Raw genomic sequence first — 18,996 nt, 5'->3', positions numbered from 1 at the left:
AAAGAGAAGCTCACTTCCCGATAAAACCTCCCAGTGAGTTCGTGCCGCAAATCTGCGCAGTTCGGCACGCTGTCCGACGTTTCACTGCACGTGTTGGGGAGCTTCTTGAGGAACTTGCGCTTCTTCAGGAGCTGAACTGAACTTACAGCAACTAGAAAGGTCGTCGGGACCCAACGGAATGAGGTACAGCCCGAGTACACGTCACGGAGCTTGCCAGTTGCAACTACCGCCGCGAGACGTGGACCAGGAGGAGAGAGCTCTCGCTCGAGGGAGGCTCCCACCCCGCACTGCGTGAGATGTCACGGTGTGCGGTCAGTGCCGGCACTGAATTATGCTCGACACCGGAAGTACATTCGCCTTTGGTGGACGGTGACGAAGAAGAAGATCAGAGAGCGAGGGAGAGAGAGAAAAATCGTCGCAGCACATCCGCGCGAAGTTGTGCAAAAAGCGAATGTCGATTTCCCCAGCGTTGCATCTTCACAATGTTTGTACCACCGGAGCTGCGAGTTGCCCAAATCAAGTGCAAACAACAATTTTGCTATGGGGGGGGGGGTTGTTGGGGGGGGGGGCTAGTGTGAGTAAAGGTTTGTGTAATCGTCGTGATTGGAGCTGAAGCCATCCCAACCGTTATTCAGCGGGGATTTGTACCAATTTAAACCTTGGTCCCAAGATCGCACGTGTGCTGGCTTGGCACGATGGCGTTCGGGGAAAAGCCAAGACGCCGATCATGAATAAACACCCAGGGTGAGAGGGAGAAAGCTCAGATGTTGACGTTCGTTTTTCTGCAGAAATCCCTGAGAAAAAAGTTAAACTATAAACAAAATTAAAATAATGTGTTTTTATTTTACCAGGTAATGCCCACTGAGCTGTATAGCTCTGTTTCAGAAGCGACCTGCCCACAAATGATAGCGCAACAAAGTGGCTTACCACGTGGAAATTTATAGCAGCCGAATACTCTAAACGCGTGGGGATGTTGATTCTAAATGTGGAGGGAGAAACCAGAGGACCCAGAGAAAAAGCCCACGTGACTTCGGAAACAGAGACACGCAAACTCCAAATATACAGCAGCAGGTGTCAGGGTCGGGATCGAACCCACGACCTCCTGTATACCAAACGAGGTAGTTAACATCTCCTAGCCACCGTGATGATGATGAGAGAGAGAGACGCAAACTCCAAATATACAGCAGCAGGCGTCAGGGTCGGGATCAAACCCACGACCTCCTGTATACCAAACGAGGTAGTTAACATCTCCTAGCCACCGTGATGATGATGAGAGAGAGAGACGCAAACTCCAAATATACAGCAGCAGGCGTCAGGGTCGGGATCGAACCCACGACCTCCTGTATACCAGACGAGGTAGTTAACATCCCGCAACACCGTTGTTTATTCTATTTAACATTTCACACCTGAACACAGCATCGTGTGTAGTGACGGAGGTGCCTGGGTGGAGCGGTGGCGCAATAGTTAGCGGCGCTGTGTGCCAATGAACCCGATGACCCGAGTTTGATTCCCACAGACGACCAAACTCACGGCAGTGGCGAGTGATATCGACACTCATCCTTAGAGCCCTCCTTAAAAGCACCGACCCGCACTGACCAGCGCGGTGAAGTATGGTCAAACAACACCCATGACCCACACTGCGAGGAGGAGGCCTTCCTCCATCCTGCGGTGGATTGACCAAGTGACGTAACAGAAATGTACTACACTTGCCTGTATGTATGCTGAACTTCTTTCTCACCGTACGTAGCCAGCCGTGCTCATCGGAAGTGCGGGGGAAGGACAACAACACTAAACACACAAAAAAACTGTTCTAAAGATATTCGTTGTCAAATTATCCAGCAGTGGAGTTGCAATGAAATTCATGGCCAGGGTGCGTATTCTTTGTGTAACTCCGTGTGTATCTCCCTGTCTGTCTTTGTGCAACGTTCTTACCAATACCAATCCCCGCCATTCGCCACCAAGTGACGGCGCCTGTGCCAGGCTAGGTGCATTTTGAGGGCCACGTGAAGTGTCGAAGGCTCGCTGGCAGGAGGTCACGGGACAGACTCATCAGGTGCCATGGGTTGGCTGACTGAGATGACCGGTAGATGCACCACCAGCTGTACCCCCCACTGTGCCAGGCTAGGTGCAGGAGGTCACGGGACAGACTCATCAGGTGCCATGGGTTGGCTGACTGAGATGACTGGTAGATGCACCACCAGCTGTACCCCCCACTGTGCCAGGCTAGGTGCAGGAGGTCACGGGACAGACTCATCAGGTGCCATGGGTTGGCTGACTGAGATGACCGGTAGATGCACCACCAGCTGTACCCCCCACTGTGCCAGGCTAGGTGCAGGAGGTCTCGGGACAAAACCTGCAGGTGCCATGGGTTGGCTGACTGAGATGACCGGTAGATGCACCACCAGCTGTACCCCGCATTGTGCCAACCCCCCTATTGTGCCAACCCGTTTTATTTTAGCCGCCCGGCGCTCCGCTCACAACAACGTTCTTACCAGCCCCTATTGGATACCTGTGAAGTGGAGCTTCATGGCTCACCGGAGTCTCCCAGTATAAATACAAATTCTGATTATCTCTCGATGCCGTTACGTGTTTTGCTATACACCTGCCAATTGGGCACCACCGATACCCGTGCAAACGAGATGTCCCATCTCAGGGGGTTTTCTTTTTCCCACGTGAAATAATGTTATGGAAATAAACTCTCAATCAGCAAATGTTTTGTTTCGCATCACCGTCTCTCGATCTCAGAATCTTCGTCCAGTATCTCCACGTCGCTGTGTATCTCCCTATCTCTCGGTGGTCTCCGTAAATGTGAGCGTATCTACGTCCCTGTTAAGCTCCGTGTCCCTCGATGTCTGTCTGTGTGTGTATCTTCGTATCGGTGCACAATATATCCGTGTCTGTGTGTGTACATCTGTGCCTCTGTGTATCTCTGAATATCTCCATATGTGTCTGTGTCTCTCTGTAATTCCGTGTCTATGTGTGACTCTGTGTCTCTGTATATCTCCGTTTCTCTCTGCGTATATTCATGGGTCTCTGTCTATCTCCCGATGTGTCTGTGTGTGTTTTATCTCTGTGTCTCTCTGTGTATCTCCGTGTTCTATCTGGTGTTTAACCCGAGTCAAAACCTTGGACGCGTCTAACTCAATGCTTTTCAACAGCCATGTCCAGGAGTTCAGGGTCTTCATTCAAAGCCACGATCTCCGTGACCTTGTCTTAACCGCGACTGATGATGATGGTGATGAGAATTTCTAGTTTTGTTTAAATCATCGGGCTCCACTTTGCAAGTGGCACGCGATTGTGCTGTCCCAAACACGTCAGCTTTAATCAACACGGATCTGCATCCCATCCACCCATGGGAAAAGGTCAAACAGGCGTTTGACCTTTTCACTCGGCCGACACGGAGCATCCCCTACGCATGCCAATTAGCGTGTCGTTCAAAGCGCCCAACGTTGCCATCTTGTGGGAAAATGGAGAAGTGCGTTTAACAACGAAGTCGGCTTTCGCGACCAATATTTATTATCCATGTATAATATAATTTTTTTTTGGGGTTAGCTCGCGTTAAATATAAATGTGTCGTTAAACCCGCCACCACCCGACACGCCCAATTAGTAAGGTTTGCACGTTAACAAAACGTGGCGACGAAATAATCGACTGCACGAGGTGAAACGACTGCCTTGCTCATACCACGCAAACACACACACAGATATACACAAAGTTCAACAAATGCCTTGGTCACACCACGCAAAACACACACACACACGGATACACAAAATTAAAATAATTGCCTTATGAACACCGCGTTGGCAAGAGGCGTGGACACGTGATCTCTCCGGGGCTTAAGTGACCTCATTTGTGTCGTTCAGGTTAAGGGGGGAACGGGAGGGATCATTTATGCGCGTGGCGCAATGGATTTAAATTCTACAAAGTTGATTCGCGATCGATGCTTGCTTTTGCAAAGGGATATACGCTAAATTTCGATTGAGAGCTTTCGTGACTTGTAGGGATTCATCTTCTTGGTTCTTTCGGTAAAGTCACGTAGAAGGGAAATAATAAGATCATAAAAATTAAACATAAAAAAATAATTCTCACGACGTTTCGGCCACAACGCAAGCAGCAATTTTTCACCTGAGGACGGCTGCTTGCGTTGTGGCCGAAACGTCGTGAGAATTATTTTATTATGTTTTATTTTTAGTATTTTATTATTTCCCTTCTACGTGACTTTACCGAAATAACCAAGAGGATATACGTTAGTCGACAGCTGACGCGTACATTTTAAATATACAGATGAAGCAAAACAATACCAAATAAACTGGTCACCTTGAGTCATTCACGTATAGCCTTCTCTCTCAAAGCTGTTTGAGTCTTGTGTTACAAGGGAGGGTGTGAACACCTTTAATACGCGAAATGAAATTCGCGAGAGACACCCCGAGGCTTTGAAATAAAATGGTGTTTTATTCTACAAGTCCTCACTCTTATTTTAGTGGGGTGTCTATTATAAATGTATCAGCCTGTATAAAGTCGGTGAACTTTCAGACAATGGCCCTCCTTCAGAACAGAGAGAGAGGGAGAGCAGAGATATTCACTGACTTGTAGTGGCAGGTTACATAAAAAAATACTGGGGGAATTATACTACTATAAAAAATTATCTATGGCCTAGAGTTTCCTAGCTGGCTGCTGGCTGGGCTACTCTCCACCGCAATAGGGGCCGCTGCGGGCCGTTTCCATCGAAACTAGCTAGCTGCAATGGATTATTCCGTGTAACAAATAAACAGTAGTAGAATTTAAATTGAAATGCCGGAAAAAGTTCGAAGGACATTATAGATGGCGAGACCGAAGAGTTGAGAGTAATGGTTACAGAAGACTGGCGCAGTTGATTTCAATTGCTCTAACTTTTCAATTTGTGCTCCTATTAATGCATTTTGTCGGGAGCATTTAAAAAAGAACTTCTAGTTTGTATAGAAATAAAAGCCTCGATATACATATTATCTTGCCATTGTATTACACAAAAACAGATTACGTACAGTTATCCGAGTAGAGGGGGAATTGTGAAAAGAGTGTGAAAATGACAGCTCAATTTTATTTTCCTTTGCAGAGCAGCTGGTTCGCTACTGATTTCTATATTTTTTTCGAAATGCCTACAAACCATGCTCAATTGACGCGCCAACCGCAGTGTTCCTGTTAGTACACAACACCTGGTACCAGGCGGCCCCTTCATAAGTCACGTGTATGAACGTTGAACTTCTTTCTATATGTATTTTGAACTTATTTCCGTAGTTATGTTGAACTTCTTTCACACCGTACGTAGCCAGCAGTGCGAATCGGGGGTGGGTGGGGGGGAAGGACAAAAAAAAACTAAACACACAAAAAGCGGTTCTAAAGAAATGAGTTTTCAATCTTGATGATGATGATTTAAAAGTGCATCGCTACAGTGGCTTCCTAATATCGGCAGGAAGAGCGTTCCAGACGGCCGTTGAAGCGATGACCACCGCCGTTTTTGTTCAATGGCGAGCCAAAAGCTGCTTCTGCTGCGAGGATGAACGGAGTTGGCGCGATGAAGGTTTACACTTCTCCTTGACGAGAACACCGAGGCACTGTGTTCCTTCATTTGTCGCGAGCGCTTTGTGTGTGCAACGAGTGCGTGTGAAGAAGAGGAGTCCGAATACCCTCGAGAGGGAATCTCTCTCGAGCTCCCTGCGGCGTGCGCGAGCAAGCGACGTGCTCAGAATCAGCATCTGTATTTATCCTGGAGAAATCCGATAAGCTGTGAAGCTCTTTTATTTCACAGATGTACAATGTGATCCGCGACTAACGCCGCTAAATTTTGTTGTCGCGTAATAAACAACAACGACAACGCAGCGAATGAAGTACACATTTTAACACATCGATGCCACTGGTAGTGTCTATTGCAGAGTTCTCGAGTGAATATCATGGACAGAGATGAATGGAAGGACATTATTGCCGACTGGCATACAGAGACAGAGAGATAATACGTCTGTGGAAGGCAATCATCCAGCAGTTGCTTTGTATCACGGCTCATAACGCTGCCGCTGTTGGGGCTGATGGCAAAGCAGAGACAGAGAGAGCGCTCAGGCTGGAGATCGAATTGTGGAAACCCGTTCCTTGCACCATGTGTGCCTAAGTGAATGAATGATTGACCGATCAACGAATGTTAAGAACGCCTATTTCTGGACGTGCGATTCAAATCAAGCGGCCTCGGTGTCAATCTTCAGCAATGAGGAAGCTGGAGATGCGACGACTTAAGGGTGATCCATCATCATCATCATCGTGGTGGTGGTGAACCACACGCGTTGACAGTTTTTGTTGTTGTACTTTTTAGATCCCCAGCCGTTAGGGACAACATTTCCCAATGAGCGCAGCCCACCATTCTCGATATCTGTCAGAAGTGCCAGCCATCCTTTTCCTCCTGTCACACGCACATCATCTCAGTGATCCCACGTTAGCGATATCATAATGACGATGATAATCATGTCAGTGCCAGACTCCTTACCCCTACAATCTGTTAAAGGCTCTGACCAGATTTTTGTATGTAATGATAATACCCATTGTTTATCCACTAAAATGTGAGTCTCAGGAGGGTGCGGCTAAACCGAAAATGTGTGAGCAATACCACAACTGAGTGTGTTTGGCTTGATGTGGCAGAAATCCTGCAGATAATCCGGGGACAACCCACCACGGATATGTACGAGGGAGTTACATGAGATGTGTTTTTGGGTTACATCTCGTAAATATAAATGTGCCGTTACACCCACCACCACCCGAAACAGCCAATTCGTCAGGTTTGTCACGTAAACAAAACATGCCAATTCGTGACCAGTACAGCACACCGGTGTGTTGGAGAGTAAACCCACAACATTTACATGCCTACAACACCTGGCAGGTCCTGACAGTCGCCCATTTACTTTACTAACCAGGGCTGACTCTAATTAGGGCCACGTGCATCAACATGGATTAATTGGTTGGCATGGACGGCTGGGCTCTACCTGGGATAGCTATGTGCCTTCGTAACCAGATATCATCTGATTCGGTGCAGTAAGTCTCTCTTGTTCAGTGGGAAGAAGTGAGGATGTGTACGCTGAGAATTGTAGCTGGGAAGAAAATATGTTAAAGACTTTGGAAAAGTGTTTTATTTTATTTTTTTATGCGGCATATATTTTAAATGAATGAAAAATAATTGCATTCCTATGTTGTGTGTCATTCACAACAACTTTGTAATTTTCACTGCTGGGCAATGCTATCATTATAAGTGGGATATCTATACATAGATTGCCCTGCTGCGTTATTCAATAATTGACTCAAATTAATGCGCCGCGCGTCTTATCCATTGAACTGACGTGCAGCACCTGTAGGAGGGCCAACTCGTGAAATCATTTAACAGGCAAACGTTGCTTCAGCTGGGCTTGGCAGCTGTTGACACTCCCAGTCAACCTGTGCGGTACATCGCGAGTGAACGACGTTGCACGAGAGACGGGTTAAAGCTGCAGCCCTGCAATTGTCCGCTGAACCTCAACTGCTTTGGCGGATGGGGGACTCGATAGAATGAGCGCCGGAGAAGTGAACCTTTGACCTGCTCCTCCACGCTCTAATTTTGTTTTAATTATTCTCTCAAACACGTTGGAGCTGGGCAAAGACCCACACTTTACCCCACCACACGCGAACTGCCGGCCGACTGCGGTGCACCCATTGTTGTTTTTTTAATCCGCTCCCTTCGGTGGCCTGCGGCGAAGGTGTATTCGAGAAAGCTTGCCGATTGTTCCAACCGTCCGCGCCGTGAGATCGAAGCGAATCTCCGGACACGTCCGGATTGCAGGTGCAGTGTCGCGAACATCGCTCGACTACAGCTCTACGCGCTGTGCACGAACGCATTGGCGATTGTTGCAAGAGTCCAACGCGACCAAGATAGAGATGGATCGAACGGCGATGTTCTTTCTCCGCCTGCGCGGCACGTGGCATCAAGCATTGGCGACGATCAATCCACTGCTGGATGAAAGCCTCCTCCCACTCCTCCCCCCCTCCCCGGCGCCAGCTCTCACCAACTCCGGTAGGACACACGAAAGGTGGAGATTGCTCCCCGTGTCGACTTAACAGACAATATTTTTGGGGCAGCACCAGTGCCGGATTATCCCAGTAGCAAAAGTATTTACATATGTATTAGCTACATACGTAGTAGCTACGGGACCCGCACTAAACGCTTTCAAGCTATCAATTCCGGTTCAGTGATTCTGCACTTGCTCTATTACTATAGTACTATACTGCCTTCAACTTTGATGAACGACTGGGTGTTTAAGGTTAGCAATTTGTCGTATTATCTGGCTTTATAGCAAATGAAAAAATACAATTATTTTACTATGAAATTAACAAAAAATGTGTTTTAATATTAATGTTTTTAAATGTAGGGCCCCTTTATAACATATGCTACAGGCCCTGCACTAGCTTAATCCGGCCCTGGGCAGCACCTATGAAGGTCTGCACGGTAACGTCACAGTTAATATTTACGAACGGATACGTCTGATATGTAGGATATATGATTCGTAGTGTTCGTCATATGCGCGTGTAATGTGGAGAGCGATGACACAATGCTTTGAGACCTGCTCTTAGATTCCCGGCCACGGTTAACATCAGTGGTCCTTCCATCGGCTGGCTACGCACGGCGGCGAAATACGTTCAGCCATCTATACAAGCGGCGAGTAGTTATCACACCCTGTTTTGGGGGCTTCCCTTAGATTTACACTATGAGACTTCCTTTACCAGTGGCAAAATATAGTAATAGGGTTTTACCCTTTCAACTGGTAAAAAAACAACTGACACCTTTATACAAGGGATCATGTTTGCAATAACCACAACACAAGCAGTCAAAATGCAAACAAAAATACACAACTCTGCTAATGATAATGATATGCACTGTCCTTGAAGTTGATTGGTCCACACCCGAGACAGCTTTTCTTAGAGCCTTTTGGCGTTATCTGGTCCAACACCAATGGAGACTAGGCTCTAAGAAAAGCTGTCTCGGGTATGGACCAATCAACTTCAAGGACAGTGCATATCATTATCATTATCAGAGTTGTTTCTTTTTGTTTGCATTTTGACTGCTTGTGTTGTGGTTATTGCAAACATGATCCCTTGTATAAAGGTGTCAGTTTTGTACCAGTTGAAAGGGTAAACAACTATTACTATGGCTTCCCTTAGGTCAAGTCAGCCTTTTTGTTCATCATAAATGGGCGCCTGGTGCAGTGTATGAACACCCACACTGGGAAAACACTGGCGGCCCGGATGCGGTATTGTGGCTGGTCTCGAAGCCGGTGTATCGACGCCACAGCAACTTCGAGAATAGTCGCTTGCTGACAAGGCCTTGCCCTACCTACACCAGAGGTCGGTAACCTGCTTGCGCCAGCGGCTCTTTAAAAGGACCGCTTCGTGACGGTTATTTATTAAAGACCACCAGCGTCTTGTGTTCGCATTGCATTGCGGCTCTTTAAATGTTGAGTGGGGGTTTTTTTTACCGAATTCTAACAAAAATGCCTCTCGTTTTATTTTGGATGCCGACCTCTTGGGCCTAATCTAACGGTCTATAAAACGAAACTTGATATCTTATATCTTTTGATTTGTGTACAAAACAATTCGTTTAACCGCAGCGTGCTGTAAGAAAATGGTCATTATTACATAAGAGGTAACAAATCATATATTTTAATCAAAACTCCATCCTGTCTCTCCACATATCAACGTTAATACGTCCCAGTCCAATGTTATTGAGCAGCCTTTACATCAGCGACTTGTGTGATACAATGCGGTTGTTATTTATGGCCTCGTGATGTTTGCGCGTATGCTACATGATCCAATTGTGAATTTAATATTCGGTATACATGTTCGCCTGCTCATAAATGTTACAGATATTGAACACAATTGCATTATTGTATACACTCTATTTTACTGCGATGCATGTTGGCTTTAATAGACTCGCCATCATGGCTATTATAATGAGCCATGGTTATTCCACTGCTGGATGAGAGCCATCGCCATCTCTAAAGAGTCCTGAAAATGACACGATCCGTTTCAAAGCCCGCACAAGGGATGATTTAATCGCTTCGTCTCCGCGGTTTCAATCGTAGAGATAATGATAATTGTGGGTGCCACGGTGGCGAGAGGTTACTGTAACTGCCTCGCCTGGTATACAGGAGGCAGTGGCTTCGTTCCTGACACCTGATGTATATTTGGAGTTTGCGTGTATTTCTCCCCGTGGTCGCGTAGATTTTTCTCCGGGTCCTCCGGTTTTCCCCTCCACATTTAGAAACATTCCTTTAGAGTATCTGGCTGCTTTAAATTTCCACGTGATAAGACACATCGCTGAGATTTGTGACCAGGTCGCTTCTGAAAAAAGAGCTATATAGCTCAACGTGCATTACCTGGTAAAATAAAAAAGAAAGTGTTTAAAGTTTATAGTGTAGTTTTGAAGTTGTTAAAGGCTGTCATCGCTGGCGTGTTCTTTCCCGCGTTTGGCTGCCGTTCCGTGAGCAGTCTCGTCCACGGAGCGTAATCACAATCGCCATGTCTTCTAATCGCGATTACGTGCCCTCCCCTCCAAATCCACTCCCTCTTCTCGGAGGTCCAACATAATGCGCACTAATTTGCTCCGCGTGCGCCTCGATCAGGAGCGTAACGAGCGTGGGGGCAGGCACGACGGGATGCCTTGCCCCACCCTCGGTGGCCAAAGCTACGAGTTGGGGGGGGGGATGCCCTTAACAAGCACCATGAGAGATGTTTTCAACAACAGTGTAAAAGAACCAAAAACGTATTTAAAACGGGGTTAAATACTCACTGGTTCTTTCGGTAAAGTCACGTAGATATAAACAATAATAATAAAAGAACACGACGTTTCGGTCGCAACACAAGCTTCAAATCAGGATTGAACGGGGTTACATTTATTTTTTATTTTTTAAGAATTTTTTTTCATTGACGTTCCAAGTTTTATTTTAATTTAATTAGAGCAATATTGGGAGCCGCACCTAACCGCTTGGCGCAACACCTGAGCTGATAATAATGCCGTGAGCTCCGCCACTGGTCACAACCCTCGTACGGATCTGTGACATTTCCACCGTGCGTGCGTCTCTCCCTCCATCCTTCGTGAACGCTTCGTGCATTTGCGAGTCAGAATAATTGTTCATTCGGTCATTCTGTCTGTGAATAAAAAGTAAGCGGTGCTTCGGGGGGGGGTAGGGCACGTCGCTCTCTAGACGGGAACGATGTCCGATGGACGAATGGCAGTCGAAGGGAGGGTGCAGATCCGCGGAGATGAAGCGATGGGACCAAGCTCAACGAGCAGAAGCCAGAGGGAGTGTGGCATTGCAGGATCGTCAGAGAAGGAGACGATTTGGGGAAGACTTCATTCAGCAGTTGATTGATCATGGCTGACGACGATTTGCAGTATACGCCTGCTGCTATACGTACAGTACAAGCACGGGTGCTCATTGCCACAGCGCCACGTGCAGCAGTCGGTTAGGAGGGGTAACGACGCGTCGATCAATCGATGATGATGGTTATTGTGTCTCGCTCCAAAGTTGCACCCTTCAGCCAACAAAGCATCGATTAATTGATGATGATGTATTTCACTCCAAAACTACACCCTTATACCCAACGACCCATCGATTATTGAGTGATTGTATCTTTCACTCGAACGTGACATACACCCTTATACACAACGAGCCCTCAATGAATCAATGTTGATGTATATCACTACAATGCTGCACCCGTATATATCCCCAGCGACGCATCGATTAATCCACGATCATTATGACGATGATGCCTTTTCGTACCAACGCTGCGCGTTTATGCAATGACTCATTGATGAATCGACGCATTCGTTTTTCCCTCCAAAGTTGCACCTTTACATATTCCCAACTACTCATCGATAAATCCACAATGATGATGATGATGACAACGACGATGATAACCACGGTGATGACATTACAGCCTTATACGTAAATGATAACTGCTGAAGTGTGCGCGCGATCGTGCGTTCGTGCGTTCGTGCGTGCATCCCGTCCAGTTCCCGTGCCACGAGAGATAAAGGGCTACTCTGATGCCCTTGCGTTGGTCGCAGCGGAGACGCGAGCTATATATTTTTTGTGGGCACGCACTTAAAAACCGCGAAGGCGAACCGACAGCAAACGAAACCCCCCCGCCCCCCCCCAAAAAAAAAACTGACACGTGGCGTCGCGCGCACAGCGCCCGTGGGACTACACCGCTAAAGATCTCACAGATCTCTCGTGGCGGATGACGTCCGTCGCCCCCGCTGCTTGTCCGTCGAGCTTAGTGTCGAGAGAGACGACGTGAGAGAGAGAGAGAGAGCGGCGGGGGGGGGGGGTACGCAACGAAGGGACAGCCCCGTGCGTTGCCCGCGTTGCGGCCAGGGAAAAAGATCACCCGTGTAGCCTGTAACATTAGATTGTTGGGGCAGGTGCTGTTTGCGAGCACCTAATGAAGGCCTAGTGGCGATGTTTACACACTGCACCAGGTACGCATTTGAGGCTGAGTCGACCTAGGAGTGGTCCAGGACCGATTCAGATAATCGTCGACCGGTGTTGGCCGCGAGCGGGAATCGAACCCGGGTCGCCAGGTTCGTAGTGCACGAACCGCTACACTACCGCTCCCAGTGTGGCCAGGGATGGACACACACAGACACACACACAGACCCACACTGCATCGACTTCCCCCGATGACTGTCGCTTTGATGGAGCCACTGCCAACACGACCGCTATCGCTTCGTCCCAGTGGCTCGTGCCTCTCGCTCTCTCCTCGCTCTTCTCCAGCACTCGCGTGCGCGCTGCGGAGTATAGGACGGCACGGCTAATCACCCGTGTGCCATCTCGACAGCTACAGCTCCGTACGGTGCGAAGGAAGTTCTACATGCAACACATTCCTGCGGAGGGAGCTGGTAGGAACGTTGGGTTGCTCGGTCAATGGCCAGGGTCAACGGCGGCGTGGTGTATTCCGCAAATATGCCCGACTGTGAGGGCGGGGCACAAGCCGGCGTGAGTAGGTTAAACGTTGAGTTTTATAAGGGCACCACGGGGTGACCAGCCCCTCCCCACCCAGCCCCTCCCCACCCTCCCCACCCTCCCCTCCCCACCCAGCCCCTCCCTGCACGACGGACGGACGGACACAATAATCCCCTGTGGGCTGGTGTAACCAGGAGGTTCCTACCAGTATAACTTCAAACTCTACCTCCAAACATATCGAAATCAGCCATGGTCAATGCACTGCTAGGTGAGGGCCTTCTCCAAACCGTCTCCACCTCTCGAAATGTATGCCAGGTAAAAACTTGATTTGGAGCTTTCGTGACTGCAAGAATTAATTTTTGGTTCTTTCGGTAAAGTTACGTAGAAATAAATAAATGTAATAATAGCATCCGACGTTTCGATTGCAACACAAGCAATCATCATCAGGCACAATGAAAGAGAAAACAAACCTAGTAAACTTAGAAATACAATGCAATACAACACAGAGAGTCGGCTAACACAACAGTCAACACCATACCTGGTTGATTACGTTCTTCCAAAGACTGCTAAATTTGAGAGAGAGACGAAACACAGACACACAGACACACAAGCAGAGAGAGAGAGATAACACAGACACACACACATACAGAGAAAAACACGCACATAGGCACACTGATAAACAGAGAGTATGCCAGGTAGACAAATCCCCTTGAGCGCCTGCACGTTAACTGATTTCATCATATCGCTCTGTCTTTCCCCGTTGCACGCACTATCAGATACGTGTCACCCAGGGCTGCTGGCAGTCGGTTATTATAATTATTATCATCATCATCGGCTACCATCCCTGCGAGCGGAGTAATTTCTCACTTGATATTTTCCGGAACGCTTCTAGGCTGGCTTAGAGCAGGGACCATCGGCGCAAGCACTCCCAAGGGTACGGTAATTCTATCCGTGATAATTTTATGTTATTTTGTGCTCAACATTCCTGTCATCCCGACGAACAGATTTATAAATTTTAGACGGGACAGAATATCGCGATATGGATGTTGGCACGGTTCAAAAATAAATCCTGGAGCAGCGTTCTGGACTTCTCCGGATGAAATGACTCACTGAATATCGCGCTGTGCTCCTTCTCTATAGCGTCCCCTTCAAAAAGCCTTCCGCTAACCAGAGGTGTGGACTCGAGTCATGTGACTTGGACTCGAGTCAGACTCGAGTCATGAATTTGATGACTTGCGACTCGACTTGGACTTGCATAACAATGACTTTGTCCCACCTATGAGATGTGGACTCGAGTCATGTGACTTGGACTCGAGTCAGACTCGAGTCATGAATTTGATGACTTGCGACTCGACTTGGACTTGCATAACAATGACTTTGTCCCACCTATGAGGTGTGGACTCGAGTCATGTGACTTGGACTCGAGTCAGACTCGAGTCATGAATTTGATGACTTGCGACTCGACTTGGACTTGCATAACAATGACTTTGTCCCACCTATGAGATGTGGACTCGAGTCATGTGACTTGGACTCGAGTCAGACTCGAGTCATGAATTTGATGACTTGCGACTCGACTTGGACTTGCATAACAATGACTTTGTCCCACCTATGAGGTGTGGACTCGAGTCATGTGACTTGGACTCGAGTCAGACTCGAGTCATGAATTTGATGACTTGCGACTCGACTTGGACTTGCATAACAATGACTTTGTCCCACCTATGAGATGTGGACTCGAGTCATGTGACTTGGACTCGAGTCAGACTCGAGTCATGAATTTGATGACTTGCGACTCGACTTGGACTTGCATAACAATGACTTTGTCCCACCTATGAGATGTGGACTCGAGTCATGTGACTTGGACTCGAGTCAGACTCGAGTCATGAATTTGATGACTTGCGACTCGACTTGGACTTGCATAACAATGACTTTGTCCCACCTATGAGATGTGGACTCGAGTCATGTGACTTGGACTCGAGTCAGACTCGAGTCATGAATTTGATGACTTGCGACTCGACTTGGACTTGCATAACAATGACTTTGTCCCACCTATGAGATGTGGACTCGAGTCATGTGACTTGGACTCGAGTCAGACTCGAGTCCTGAATTTGATGACTTGCGACTCGACTTGGACTTGCATAACAATGACTTTGTCCCACCTATGAGATGTGGACTCGAGTCATGTGACTTGGACTCGAGTCATGAATTTGATGACTTGCGACTCGACTTGGACTTGCATAACAATGACTTTGTCCCACCTCTGCCGCTAACCCACAGCTGTCTTTTTCTTCCCGCGACCGTCGGCCCATAATGCCCGTCTCTACAGCCACCTGTCTAACGAACGTGCGCGCCTATTGATCAGAGAAGACGAGAGGTGAGGGGATGGTGGTCGTGGCGGCGAAGCGACGGCCTGTTCGGGGAAAGGGAGAGACTGAGAGGTGGGGCACACGCCACGGAGACACAGACAAAGATCCCCCGTATAGCCTGTAATATATTGTTGGGGCAAGTACTGATAGCGAGCACCTATGAAGGCCGGCACGGTACACGAGGAGGCGGGTGTCCAGCAAGCACGCCCGGCCGCCTTTGTCTCCCCAGTGGCGATGCTTACACAGCGCACCAGGTACTCATTTGACGCTGAGACGACCTAGGAGAGGCCCAGGACCGGTTCGGATACTCGCCATCACTGGTGGTGGCCGTGAGCGGGAATCGAACTCGGCTCCCCGGGTTCGTAGCGCAGCGCGCTGACCGCTACAGACGCGCGCGCACACGCAGCCCCATGCGTTTAAATGCGCACACCTCCGCTCGTTTCCGGGCGGCGTATAAATTCGCGAACGAGTGTTAAGTGGATGTGCCCAACGCTGTCCGCTATTGTGCGCGGAGCATAAGCTACGTGGCCCCACGCTCTCTCGCTCGCTCTCTCTCTCTCTGGCTCTCGCTGGCTCTCCTACCGGTCACGCCATCCTTAGCCCAGACCATTGCCACAATCCCAGCTCCAACCTCCCCCCCCACCACCACCACCCCCCACTCCACCCTCCCCTAAAGCCAAACCCCTCTAACCCCGTCCGCAGAGCGCGGCGACACGAGACCCAACCGGAGCCACCGCTGCTTCCACCGCCGCTACTGCTGTCAAAATGCGCAGGGACATCCTCCTGCGGGTTGCCTGTCAGATGTGTCCGCGCATCGGACACTAAATATAACGTGAGAACATTTCTCTACCGGCACGCACACACACACACACATGCGTACGTACATACACGTGTGTGTGTGTACGTGTGCGGTTGGTGGGTTTGGGGGGGGGGGTCATAGTTCGTGTTGCGCGGTACCGTCGTCCGTATCTGCGTAAAGCCGATTTGGAGTCCCGGCTCTGGATTTACGCGCGAGGAAGGGGATGGATGGCCAAGGATCGGATCTGAGCGCGCTGCGGTGAGTAAAGCTGATGCGTGGTGGCGCTCGCATTCATACAGCCAGCCGGCGTAAGGAGGGTAGCATACGCGTCTCTATGTGTGTGCGCGCGCGTGTGTGTCTGTGTCTGTCTGTTCGCGTGTGTATATCTCTGTGCGCGTGTGTATCTGCTTGTCTCACTTTGTCTCGTCTCTTTGTGCGTGTATGTGTTTGTCTCTCTCGCTCTGCGCGTGTGTGTGTCTGTCTGTCTCTGTGCGCATGTCTCTCTCTCTCTCTCTCTGCGTCTCTCTGTGCGCGTGTGTGTGTGTCTGTGCGCGTGTGTCTCTGCTTGTCTCACTCTGTCTCGTCTCTTTGTGCGTGTGTGTGTTTGTCTCTCTCGCTCTGCGCGTGTGTGTGTCTGTCTATCTCTGTGCGCATGTCTCTCTCTCGCTCTCTCTGCGTCTCTCTGTGCGCGTGTGTGTGTCTCTCTGTGTGCTCGTTTATGGATTGGTGTCTCTATCTTTGCGCGCGTGTGTGTGTGTGTGTCTCTCTTCGTGACTCTGTGTGTATGCGTGTCTGTGCACGTGTGTGTCTCTCTCTGGGCGTTGTTCTCGGTGTCCCTCTGTGTGTGTCTCTCTGTGCCTCTCGATCTATCCCTGTAAACGCGTATCTCGCGCTCTCCCTTCTCTCTCTTGCTCTCTACATGCGCGCGCTCGTGTCTATCTGCGTGTAAGTGTATCTCTCTCTCTCTGTGTGCCCGTGCGCGCGTAGCTGGGTGCATGTCACTGCGTCTCTCTGTGCGCTTGCGTGTCTTTCTCTCTCTCTGAGTGCACGCGTCTCTCTCTCTCTGTCTGAGTGCACGCGTCTGTCTATGCGCGTGTCTGTTTGTCCGTCTCTCCTTGTGCTCGCTTGTGTGTGTCCCTCTGCCTCTCTGTGCTGGCGTGTGTACGCGTGTGCGTGTCGCTCTGGGGAGCGGAAGTGAAGCGGTTATCGCACTGCGCTGTGCTCCAAACCCGGCGACCCGAGTTCGAATCCCGCTCACGGTCAACACCAATGACGATTTTCTGAACCGGTCCTAGGCCTCCCCTAGGTCGACTCAGCCTCAGATGAGTACCTGGTGCGGTGTGTAAACATCGCTACTAGGGAGACAAAGGCGGCCGGGCGTTGTGCTGGCCACCCACCCCCTTGTGTGCCGTGCCGGCCTTCATAGGTGCTCGCTAACAACACTTGCCCCAACGGTCTGTCAAGGCTAAACGGGGGATCTTCGTCTTTGTCTGTTGTGTGGAGTGGCAGTGTAGCGGTTAGCGCGTTGCGCGATGAACCTGGCGGCTCGGGTTCGATTCCCGCTCACGGCCACGACCAATGACGACTATCTGAACCGGTCCTCGGCCTCCCCCTAGGTCGACTCAGCCTCAAATAAGTACGTGGTGCGGTGTGTAAACATCGCCACTGGGGAGACAAAGGCGGTCGGGCGTGGTTGCTTGTTTACCCACCCGCTCGTGTACCGTTACGGCCTTCATATGTGCTCGCAAACAGCACTTGACCCCAACAGTCTGTGAAGGATCTAATGTAGGACCTTCGTCTTTGTGTGTGTCACTCTGTTGTCACTCTCTGCGCTCGCTTGTGTTGTGCCTCTGGCCCCCTGTTGTTGCGTGGCCGCGTGAATCCACCGCGAGTGTACACGAAGCGTTGGATGCTTCACATAATCTGTCATCGAAATAATGAGGCCGACGGGCATTCTTTATCCTTACAAAGCACAGGCGCGCGCGGCATGTTTTAGTTATTTTTTTCTTTAAAGCGAGAGCGTGCGTGCGTGCGTGTGCGCGTGCACGCATGCGTGCATGCGTGCGCGCGTGCGTTCACTGGCAAGAATACGTCGGAGAACACGAAGACAGGAACGTCATAGTATCCGTCTGGAGACGCCGTGCGTCTCTCCTCGGGAGCGGGGACATGAATAATAGATCACGTGTTTGTTTCAATTATTCATACTATTACTATTGTCGTGTTATGCACTTCTCTGCATGGAGCGGTGGCGCGGCGGTTAGCGCGCCCGCCGCTACGACCGCGAAGCCGGCGGCGCGAGTTTCGTTCCCCGAGTGACCTTCGGGTCCCGAGTCGCACACCGCTTCCGAGTGAATGATACAATCCACCGATCGCCTGCACGTAGACGTGATTTAAAGCGACACCCATCTATATCCATTCATCCGTACATCGATATCCATCTTCTTCGTTGACGTCCTCTCGTTGACGCGTTCTATCCATTGGCTGCCATTCCATTATTACTCTCGCCCATCCGTTATCATCATCATCACAATCATCATACCTAACAGCGGCATGTCGTGCCCAAGCCACACTCGCTGTTCTTAACATTTTGAATGATGTCAATTACCCCTGCTATGTATGTTCTCCAATCCAAATGTGCTCCTCTCTCTGCGACCACGTCATTGCCGTGTCTACGAGAACGCTTGCGGTAGACTGTGCATCTTGTGATGTTAATCGCATGCGATCGAACGCCTTAGAGTTCGCTGCCCGGAGTAGCCCTAAGTCCCGTGCCGTGATGAATGTTCCGTGAATAGAAAGCCAAGATTGAACGGGAGCTCAGAGTGAG

General features: G+C 49.4%; 1 protein-coding gene across 3 annotated transcripts in view; it reads left to right on the top strand.

Moving 5' to 3' along the window:
• Nucleotides 1–7,158: 7,158 nt before the first annotated feature.
• LOC144724628 (calcitonin gene-related peptide type 1 receptor-like) overlaps nucleotides 7,159–18,996 on the top strand; it is a 153,840-nt gene continuing 142,002 nt past the window's right edge. Inside the window, exon 1 of one of the 3 annotated variants that reach the window (XM_078603907.1) lies at nucleotides 7,159–8,059. The gene's annotated coding sequence lies outside the window, so the exon portion shown is untranslated. Of the gene's footprint in view, nucleotides 8,060–16,088; nucleotides 16,206–16,236; nucleotides 16,431–18,996 lie in introns of those variants that run through there. The other 2 variants (XM_078603908.1, XM_078603909.1) reach the window with 2 other exon arrangements.

Source organism: Lampetra planeri, chromosome 21, assembly GCF_965212315.1.
Source record: "Lampetra planeri chromosome 21, kcLamPlan1.2.h2, whole genome shotgun sequence".
In the NCBI taxonomy this organism is placed as follows: domain Eukaryota; kingdom Metazoa; phylum Chordata; class Hyperoartia; order Petromyzontiformes; family Petromyzontidae; genus Lampetra; species Lampetra planeri.
Note: the sequence above shows the minus strand (reverse complement) of the source record. Positions and strands in the feature narration are given on the sequence as shown.